The sequence below is a fragment of the Marmota monax genome, unplaced genomic scaffold, assembly GCF_021218885.2.
Source record: "Marmota monax isolate L192 unplaced genomic scaffold, Marmota_monax_Labrador192_F-V1.1 WCK01_AAM20220418_F8-fsc00008, whole genome shotgun sequence".
NCBI lineage: Eukaryota > Metazoa > Chordata > Mammalia > Rodentia > Sciuridae > Marmota > Marmota monax.
Window position 1 is genome coordinate 11,147,514 of NW_026694432.1, and position 11,111 is coordinate 11,158,624.

General features: G+C 45.1%; 1 non-coding gene across 1 annotated transcript; it reads left to right on the forward strand.

Moving 5' to 3' along the window:
• Positions 1 to 5,785: 5,785 nt before the first annotated feature.
• LOC124075443 (U6 spliceosomal RNA) lies at positions 5,786 to 5,893 on the forward strand. The gene has a single exon (XR_006846057.1). It is a non-coding gene; the product is annotated as a U6 spliceosomal RNA (small nuclear RNA).
• The last annotated feature ends 5,218 nt before the right edge of the window (positions 5,894 to 11,111 follow it).

Sequence of the window (11,111 nt, forward strand, 5' to 3'; positions counted from 1 at the left end):
ATTAGAATTGGACATCAATTAATACAACTCAAGAAGCATGTGTCCTGCACGCTGTATTGTGTGTGTGTGTGTGTGTGTGTGTGGTATGCTATCACATTAAGGAAGCATGTTATCTCCAGTGCAAGGGTCAGAAATAGCCCCTGCCCTAACATCTATAAAGAGGTTGGAGTCTTCTTTTCACAAGCACGTGTGAACATTTCACTAGAGAGGTGTAAACTGTGCTCCCCCAGGGTGGGTGTCAATAGGTGGGTGCATTGGAGAAGAGGGGACAGGGGCCCTGCTGGAAGGATGCACAGGACAGGAAGCTGTCCCAGCACAGAGGTGCATAACAGCATAACAGCAAACAGGGAAACAACGTAGCTTCTTGGAAAAGTGGGAAGGACATACATCACCAAGATTCCAAATCTGTCCTAAGTACTTTGTTTTATTCCTCAATGTCCTTTTATTAGATTGGTACAATTTCATTATTATAGGTCATGAAGGAAGATGAGAACCCTATTTCTGCTCTGGTGTTTCAGTGGTTTTTAAACCCCTGGGACTTGACAAGAGGCATGAAAAGGGAAAGGCTCGGGACTGGGGGTTGAGACCTGGGTTCCAGTTCCTGCTCTGCCCTTGCTCCCTTGATCTTGAGCAAGACACTTGAACTAGGTCTCAGCAAGGAGGGTGCCCCTGCTGGTTTCTAAACCCTCTCCCAGGTCCACATTTAATTGTCTGATACTCAGGATCCTCAATGATCATCTAGCAGGAATGTGTTATTGATCCCATTTTTGAAATATGCTTTTAGAATGGTATCAATGTGTAGTTTTCTTTGAGTTTACATTTCTTCCCAGATTTGTCATGTGGATGATTAATCACTGGGAAAGAATCCATAATCCCTGAAAGCTGATTACTAGAAAGGACCCTTTTCTTTAAGGAGAAAGAGCCACAGGAGATTTCTCTTAATTTCTTAATTTTTCCCTCACTTTTTCTTAATTTGAGGAGAAGGGGGGTAATGAAAATCAGTGATTCAGTCTGAGATTAATTTTTATTTAAAAGCTAAATGTATTAGCATTGCTTTTGGAGAGCAGAGATTGTTAGTGTTGTGTTTTTGAACGGTAAGCTTCACTGGGGTTAGTGATAAGAATTATTTAACTTAGGAAAAGATATTTGGATGGAAATTCTACATCTGTCAGATGCTAACATCACTAAGATTTAATCTTTAGGTTTTGGGTTGTTTTTTTTTTTGTGTGTGTGTGTGTGTGTAAGAACAGGGGGTAAGAGGAAGTGTAAGGATTTTAGATCTTAGACAAATTATTTGTGTCCTCTTAAGTGAGCCTTTTCTACATAACAAAAAGAGATCCATCCCCTAGAGATAGAAGAAATACACAAAGAAATATCTCAACAGACAGTAAAGGGTGAGGGTTGAAAAGAGCCAGAATGTTCTACATAAAGGGAAGAATGAAGATGCTCCTAAGAGGTAATGGACAGAGCAGAGAAGGAAGGGACAGAAAGAAACAAGGGACAGCAGAGTTACACAGCAACCTGTCAAGAAAGGATTTCTAGTGACTATAATTTGTTAGCTTTACTGCGATGTGAATGCATTTCTACTACTCCAAACCTTTAATCAGGTCTCCTGCATACTGGTCTTTGGTAAGTGGGATGTTTCACTTAGTTGGTTTGTTGGTTGGGTGGTTTGGCTGCTGTTAGTGTTTGTGGGAGGAAATCTTCTCTGGCTTGGTTTCTATGGGCAGGGATGGCACATGCACTCTTGCCTGAATTGGCCCTGTGCATCCCCTTTCCACCCCGGGATGAGTTAGGCAGCCTCTTTCCCATCCTCCTCCCGTTTGGGGTCTGCCTCAGCAAAGAACTGAGCCTGGGTAGCCCTCACAGGAAAGGCCAGGGCAGTGGTGACTGGATGGGTGGTCTGCCCAATCCCAGGTGGGCTCCAACATTAGGAAGGCCATCGTAACCCGTGACCACGCCGCACTCTTCATGACTGCCATTAGCAACAAAGACAACCTCTCTGTGTTTCCGTCTGCCAGACTCCACATCTCTTTCACATAGTCCAGAATTTAAGCAGGAAGGAGAGGGGTAGGCAGGACAGCCCTCAGGACAGACAGCAGTACACACCATGGGATGAAGATTGAATCCCTGAGCCGTGGGCATCGCTGAGAGAATAAAGTGGTATAGACATGTGAATTCACAGCGTAGGGGTTACTATTAGGTTGGATCATACAAAATCGCTATTTTTATGGGTTAAAAACAGTTGAACGTTGGCCATTTCATGTGGTTTAATCTAATAATCCTCCAGTCCCTGGGGAGTAGGGAGGAGCCTTTCTGGGCTCCAGTGGCTTCATTCTAGGATGACCAAACTCCAGCTGTCAGCGGACTGCAGAGGCTCGGGTCTCACTGGGGAAGTGTCCACTCCGGTTCTGCCCCTCCTCACAGAGAGCGTTATCTGATTTCCTGCTGTCCAGAACTAGAGATGCTCCCTCCAGAACCCAAAGAGTGTTGCCCAAACTCTCTTCACTTGTTGCTTAGGAGTAGCCATGATCCAACAAGGACCCCTTCAAGGTCCACCCTCAGGATGGCCTACTTATTCTCAGATTGAATGACCAGTTTCACTTGCCTCCTTGGTAGCACCTGGCATTCATCAATTGTAACGATCCCACAAGAGAAGCTTTATTATTGCCATTTTATAGATCAAGACACTAAGGTCATAACAGCTGACATTTCTGGAACACCAACTATTGTAAAGGCGAGATGCTATGTGCCTAACAGAATATTTCATTCACTCCTTACAACCTGCTACGAGCGGAATTACTTCCCAAAACTCATATGGCGAGGCCCTAATTAATGCCTTGTGGCTCAAAATTTGGCTGTATCTGAAGACAAGGTCCTTAAAGAGGCAATTAAGTTAAAATGAGCCTCTCAGGGTGGGCCTTAATCCAATCTGACAGGTGCCTTCATAAGAAGAGAAAGTTGGGTGGGCATACAAGGAGACACCAGGGATGTACACACACAGAGGGAGGATCATGTGAGGACACAGCTAGTAGGCAAGACATCCCCAAGCCCAGGAGGGAGGCCTCAGAAGAAACCAACCCTGCTGACACCTTGACCTTGGATTTCTGGCCTCCAGAACTGTACGGCAATGAATTTGTTGCTAAAGTCACCCTGTCCATAGTGTGTTGCTATAACTAATACCTGACCCTCATGATGAAGCACTTACTAATAGCCCCATTCCACAAATAAGCATGTTGATGCTCAGAATGGGCAGGATCTTGTCCAAGGCTGTGCAGCTAGTAATAGACCCGGGATCCCAACCTAAGCACCACCACTCTGAGTGAGTCCAGGGGCTGCACCTCCTTCCTCATTTACATGAAGAGAATCACTCAAGGTCACACAAATAGAACAGTAGTGCTAAAACCTGAGGCCAAAATCTGACATCATCATTTTATCAATCAGTATTGCCTTTAAAAATAGAAACTTGTCTCTAGCTAAAAGTCTCTTGAATCTTAGGATTTTAAGGACAATAAAGATAGTGATCAATAAACAGAAAATGTTACATAGTCTTAGTCTTAATAGGAGCAGAACGGGATGCTATATGGAATTTTCTTTGTAACTTTATGTGCTGTAAAGTCACTAATAATCCTAGACATGGGTTGAGGTTGTGATTGTGGTAAGAGCCATGCAGGGCAGCGTCCCTGGCCTCTGAGCCAGGGTTTTGGTCTCATGCTTACCCCTATGACATTGACCTTAAGCAAATCATTTGACTTCTCTGCACTTCCCATTCCTCTGCTGGAAAAATAGGGTCAATAATTCCAGTTTGTGATCTCTCCCAGTGTCTCTGCAAGGAGCAAACAGTCAGAAACAGAAATCATCCACATAAACTGTCAAATATTGAACGAACCTACCTATTATCTTGGAGCAAATTAACAAGAGCCCTTGATTTCGGTTGTGCTCTGCTGAGGGCCTTCCCTAGGCTGTGCGGGGGGCCTCCAGAAAAGAATCTGGCAAAACCGGGACCAGGTGAACCGCGCCAGAGTACCGCACTGCACAGGGGGCGCTTGGAAACCTCCAGTACCCACTCAACATGCAAACTGTTGCCGCTCTCAAACCCCGAATCTCGCTGCCTCCGAAGGCGAGGTGCGATTGCACATTCCCACACAGCTTCTGACAGCACACACCGCGCAGCCTGCGGGGGTGGAGGGGCGCGTGCGGGGGTGTGGGCGCGTGAGTGTGTGAGTGTGTTTGCACTTGGAGAGGCTGTCTGTGAAATCTAAAGGGCCAATATCGCACTCACTCAATAGTGGCAGCTCTGGGGAGCCCCATCCCCTGCAAGGCGCAGCCAATTGTAATAGCGTCCTGGAATGAATGTGTGAATTGGTGTGGGGTGGATCGTGGGGGAGTTTGCTGGCTTTCCAGAGCTTTGGGGAACCATAACCAAGCATACATAAGCCACTCACTTTAGTTGGGAAGGAAGCACTAGGAAGGTGGTTCTCAGAGTTGGGGAGGTGGGGAACAGGGGGCAGTACAGTCAAAAGGTACAAAGTTGCAGACGTTTAGGGAGAAATGTCTAAAGCTCTACCATGGAGCATGAGGACCATAGGTAGTAATACTATATTGTATGCTGGAAATTTGCTAAGAGTAGATTTTAGGTATTCTCTCCACAAAGAAAAAAGTAACTGTGTGAGATGGATTTGTTAATGTACTTGACTTGCACCACGGTTCCGGCCATGCCTTTGCATGTCAGATGCGTGACAGGTGTCCTATACCTAAATATTTACAATGGCTATTTAAAAAAGAAAATAGCAACTCCTAAGGCTGTTGTTGCCATTTTTATTGTTAGTTGCAGTCATTAGTAGCATTGAGAGGTTTCCAGCAAGTTTGTAAAGGTTTTACAACTAAGACTGGCTTAAGAATCCAAGATACTGGGACAAGATGACCTTCCTTCTTTCCTTCTTTCCTCCCTCTTTCCCTTTGTTGTTTCTCTACCCTATCTCCACCATTCTCCCTCTTTTCTCCAATAAATAAATAAATAAATAACCAAACAACAACAACAACAAAGAAAGAAAGAAAGAAAAAACTAACTTTACATTCCTTCTTAGGGTTAAGTATCCAAAAGCATATCTGGGGGATCCCCTAACACAGGAAGAAGCTGGGAAATGTCTCCTAGCTCAGCTATGCCAATGGGGTGCCATTTAGAGGTCTCTGAGACCAAACATTCAATGGGAAGGAAAAGGGCCATCTTGGCCCTGGGCCACCAGTCCTCAAACGCTGGGCAGCAAGCCCTCCTCTAGCACCCCAGCTTCGTGTGGGAGAGCAAGTGGTTCCCCTGGTCGTATAACTGTTTTTGTGACCCCTTTGTACTCAAAGCTGAGGACCTTGGGAAAGGCTGGTTACACATCTCCAGGCAGAAGCTGTGAAGGTGGGCTTTAGAGATGCTAATTTGTATAATAGTTCACAGTTGATTGACAGGCAGGAGGACAATAAGCCCGGAAATGTGAATGAACTAGGCTAGAGCCAAGGCTACAGGGCCTCAGGGAGGGAGGAACTGAAGGTTTCTATCCTGAGTGGAAGCAGACGATTTTTTAGAATTCAGGCATTTGCAGCAAGAACTCAGCAAATAAAAACTCAGTAGCTTAGATTTTTTTTTTTTCAAATCCCGGGGTCCATGGATGAGCTTTAAGGGTTCCTTAACATGAAATACAGCATTTTATTTGTGGGTGACTTTTTTTCTGGAGAGAGAGGAGGCATAGCTCTTATTAGATTGTCAAAGCATTTCTGAGTCCAAAATATTTTAAATGTGCAAAAGCCACAGGGCAGCACAGATACTAGAATTGGAACGATACAGAGATTAACATGGTCCCTGTGCAAAGAGGACATGCAAATCATGAATGCTTTCATTATTTGGGGGGAGTGAAACTGATAAAATTATGTTACGTGCATGTAAGAATATGATACAATGAGATCCACTATTCTGTATAATTAATATGCACCAATGAAAATTAAGAAAAATCTTTTAAAAATAGCTCCATTTAAACTGGGGGGAAAAGCCATAGGGAACTGGGATTTGAGGCTATTTTGGAAGGAGACCAATCTGAATTGTCAAATCCAGATGGGAAAATTTGCTCCCACCCCACCCCCACATCAGTCTCCTAATTGCAGACTTGTCCCCACCACCACCTTCCCCAACACAGGGCTTTTGACACTCTGGACTTCTCTTCCCTAGAGACTCTCTTCCTTGCTTCAATGACACTAATGTTCTAGATTTCCTGGCTCTTTGATTTTATTTTCCATATTCTTTGCTGGCTTATTTTCTCAGTTCACCCTGTGTCGGCTCCAGGGATGCTAATGCACACATACTAACTGGGCTTGTCCACCATCTTGCTCCCTGGGACTTTCATACCCTGGCTTCCCCTGCAATCAGAAACCTAAAGTGAGGACCTCGCCAGCTCCACCCTTGAGAAAGTCAACCCCGGAGTAGAAGTCCTGAGTCAGATGGAGCCTTAGCCTCTTCTTTCCTGCTTGCCACTGCCTAGGCCAGATCCTCATTCAATCCAGCACCCGGGGCTCTCAACAGTGGCCCCCTACCTGGTCTTCTGCCCTAGCCTTTCCCCAAAAATTCACCCCCCACCACACACACACACACACACACACAAAACTAACCTAAATTTATCATTATCTTCTTAAAATCTTTGCGTTTTCAGAATAAATGAAGTGCCACTTCTTTGGCTTAGCACACAGGCCTTTCAGGAGCTGACTGTGGATCAGTCTGACCATCCCCCATCACCTGCCGGCATGCTCTGTCCTCCATGGTCTGCCAGGCTGTGTGCCCTTAAGATGCACATCCTTGAGCACTTTTGTCTTTTGCTGGGAACAGCCTTCCCTCACCCTTTGCCTATCTATGCTGCCCAATATAGCCATAGTTTAATTTTAATAAAATTAAAAATTCAGTTTCTCAAGTTGTACTACCCACATTTCAGGAGTTCAATCATCATGTGTAGCTAGCTAGTGGCTATCATATTGGTAGTTAATAGAACACTGATATCATTGCAGAAAATTCTAGGGCTCATCCTGCTCACCTCTGAAATTCAGCCTGAGTTTCTCCTCCAGGGAACCTTTCCAGTCTAGGGAAGACATCTCTCCCCAGAGCACCTGTGGTCTGCCTCTGGGACAGTGTACTCAGTCAACTCATATGAGTCTTCCCCATTCTGTATGATTCCTTCTTGAGGATGATATCTCACTTGATTCAGTACCAGCACCTAGCCTAGTGTCTGGAAGGAAATGGATGTTCAATAAGCATTGTGGAACAAAGAAAGATATGACCAGCTGAGCTGAGCAGGATAATCTCAGCCCTCTAAGCTATATTCATTTGCAGAGAATTAGCTGGAGAAGAGTTTTGGTTACAGAAGGCATCCTAGGAGAGTGGGATAAGGCTGTGAGCCCAACATTGCAGGTAGTATGAAAGAAGTCCTTGTATTTCTTTGGCTGGTGCAATGGAGGTGGCCAGAGGCAACTACTGAGCACTTTTGGTTTTCTGTGCATATAATCATGGTCTGAGGTTCAGGTTAGTATGTCTTCCTTCTCTCCTAGATAGGCAATTCATATGCTTGGAGAGCCGTACAATCCTAGAATTGGAAGAGACCTTAAAAATAATGTAACTCAGACCTTTATCCAATATATTAATCTCTTCTGCAGCAGGAGCCTCTACCTGATCACATCCAGTGACAGGGAACACCCTTTCCCCTGAGTCAGACTATTACATTTCCAGGCAGCTATTTTGGTGGAAAGTGCTTTTTAATATTGAACTGCAGTCTGCCTCCTTATAGCTACAGCCCTGGTGCTAAGTCTACCCTCAATGAACAGAGAATTCATCTGTCCTTCTTCCATAGTTAAAAACAACCTGTGGGTGCAGACATTGGTCCCTTCCTTTAGTGATTGCGGCATTTCCCGGTTGGGCATGGTAACTAATTTTTATTAGGTCAATTATTTCATAGTTTCCTATTTCCCAACTGATTTACTCAGATATAAATCAGAAACTTTTCTTGTCATGGAAAAGCAATATAATATTTTATCCCTTAAATGCTTTTTACATAGAGGAACTAAAACCTGTTTTGGGCTCAGATGTGGAAGGAAGGAGCTGAAATGATGAGCTGGTCATTCCCACCTGACAGGGGCCCTGGCATGGAGAGTAGATGTGGAATATGGATAATGAACACTGCCTCGCAGGAGCAGGTGTATCAACATCTCATAGCTGATATAACGTTATTTCTGGAATGTCATCCTGATAAGTGACAGTCCTAATAATAGCAACAACAATAATGGTGAACCCCTATGAAGAGCTTCCCAGGCACCAGGCAGGATCCCAAGCACTTTACATATATTGCATTTTACAATACTGTGTGATAGGTTCATTATTCTCCCCACTTTGCAGAGGATAAAATTGAGGACCAGAGAGTGACAGCTGTCCATTTTGATTGGTTAGTTCCTTCTGAGTAGCCAGATAAATTCCTAGGCTTGTCAATGTGCACAAAATATCCGCGACTCTAACAGGTCTTGCTGTCCTTCAGCTGATGATGCTCAGATACCCGATATCCACACAGCATCCCTGGGAGGTGGGTTTATTCATTCTGTTTAATGGTTGGGAAAATAAAGGTTCAGAGGAATTAGGAGGTTTGTTTATCCCAGAGCCTTCTCAGTGAGGAACATTGGAGCAAAAACTCCTAGACCTGGTGTGGCTTCCCCCACACCACACGCTTCTCCCAGTGAGGTGATGTTGACAATGGGCTGACATTTGTTCTTCCATTGCTTTCCTGAGGGTGTCAGCATCTGCATCCTGGCCCTATGGTGTGAGACTCTGCCTAGGACACAGGCTTTCTGGCTTCATGCTCTGGAATTTCTGAAAACTCTGGCCTGCTCAAGGACCAGTAAGGTAAAGGGTGGTCCCAGGCATATCCAAGCAGTCTCCAGCTGGGGACATGGCTGCACATGGAAGTTGGTGCCGGGCCTGCTGGGGAGGTGTGCTGTGCCAGCCATGCCTGAGCTCCCTGCTGGAGCCCCATCTTCCCAGCTATTCTTCAGTTCCTGCTCTGCCTCAGGCCTCATGGCCCCCAGCTAGGCTCTTGGATTCTGCTACTTTTCCAAACAAGAGATTCCACAGAGCAGAAGGGATGGCTTTGGGGTCATGGAAAGGACCCTGAGATCCCCCAAGTTCCTCTTTCACCCCACCTCGTCATGAACATGCATAACCAATTTATTGCCCTGTGCTTTAAATTTCTGAGTTAAAATGAAACCAATAATCTGCCTTCCTCATGGTGAGTGGAATGAAATATTCATTTGTTCATTCATTCATTCATTCATTCATTCATTCATTCATTCATTCATTCATTCAAGGGAGAGCCAGATTCCAAGTATTCTTAGGAGTTGAGGGTACAACAGTGAACGAAGCAAAGTCCCACCCTTGTGGACCTTCCATTTGGAAAGAGTTACAGACAAAAACCACATAAAGAAGGGAAAAGTAAAACAGGGCACAGCGATAGGATGTAACCGGGATTCTGTTTTTTAAGGGTGGCCAGAGAAGACTTCTGCAAGGAGGATACATTTAAGCCAAGAACGAGATGAATGCAGGATCCAGCCATGCCTAGGTGGGCCAGAGCAGAAGGAAGGAAGGTGGGGATGGTAGAGGAGGATGGGGGCAGCCTGGGGCTCAGTCACATGGACCTTCAAGGTCAAGAGATTGTCTTTTTTTTTTTTTTTTTTAGTGGTGCTGGGGATTAAACCCAGGGCCTTGTGCATGTGAGACAAACCCTCTACCAACTGAGCTATATCCCCAGCCCAGGAGATTGTCTTAACATGGAGATGATCTGAAACCCAGGCCACCTTCTGAATTCTGGGCAGCCCAGGCTGGAGTTCAGAGGGCTATGGCCAAAGATAAGACGGGATTCTTGGGGGCTCCTTTGAAGAGCAGGGTGGGTTCTGGATGCAGCCATAACAACGAGTCCAAAGTCCAGTTTGAGAGACAAATAGGATCTAGGGACATGACTCAGGAGTCCAGAGAGGCAGCCTGGACGTAGTCTGAGATCCGGCTGGCTCCTGCAGCACCAAGCCAGTCACCACAGCAGGTCTGTCCTGGGAAGCAAAGGATCTCTTCTCAGCAGGACTGGGCTTGGGTTCAGGAACCCTGCCTACCTTGGTTGCTGTAATAGAGCCACAGAACAGAAGGAACTGATCCTCAAGACCTCAAGGCACAGTCAGGTCCAGTTTGATGAAAAAATTGGGGAGCGCAGATATGTGTAGGGGTCTCTGCTCAGGATCACCTAGCATGGAATTCTAGAGCAAGCCCTGTGCTCTGACTGGTCCCTGTGGGCACCCAGTCATGCCGGCTTTCCAGACAGGCTTATTTGTCGTTTCTCTATTCTTCCATCCTAGAGGGCTCAGCAGATGCAGAACCCATGGGCTCTAGCTCCTTCAGGAGGCTGGGACTGACCACTATGGCCAGCTCATTCTGGCAGATTGCAGCCATGAAGCCTGAAAGGTCTCACAAATTAGGTGGATAAGCATTTAGGACTTTCATGTAATATACCTGACACCCCATTTCAGCAGTAGAAATTGTGAGTGATACTTTACAGTGTGTAGAACCTTCCACATGTATTTAATACACACACACACACACACTTCCAAACAAACCAATCAACAACCACCACCAACATTTCCAAGGTACTTATACCATAAAATTTATCCTTTAAAAGAGGGCAGCCAGTCAGTGGTTTTTAGTGCAGTCACAAAATAGTACCAGTTTTAATGGCTGAATAATGTTCCACTGTATGGATATACCACATTCTATTTATCAATCCATCAGTTGATGGGCATTGAGGTTTACATTTTTGGCTTCAAAATGGGATAAGGCTGCTGTGAACACTTATGGACAAAATTTTGTGGACATATATTTTCAATTCTCAATTCATATGCTAATTCTGTGTTTAATTTTTGAGAAACTGCTAAGCTTCTGTCCCACGATGGCTGTACTATTTGACATTTCCATCAGCAGTGTATGAGGGACCCAATTTCTCCACATCCTCACCAACTTTTTTTCATTCTCTTTCTTTTTTATTATAGCCATCTGGTGGATG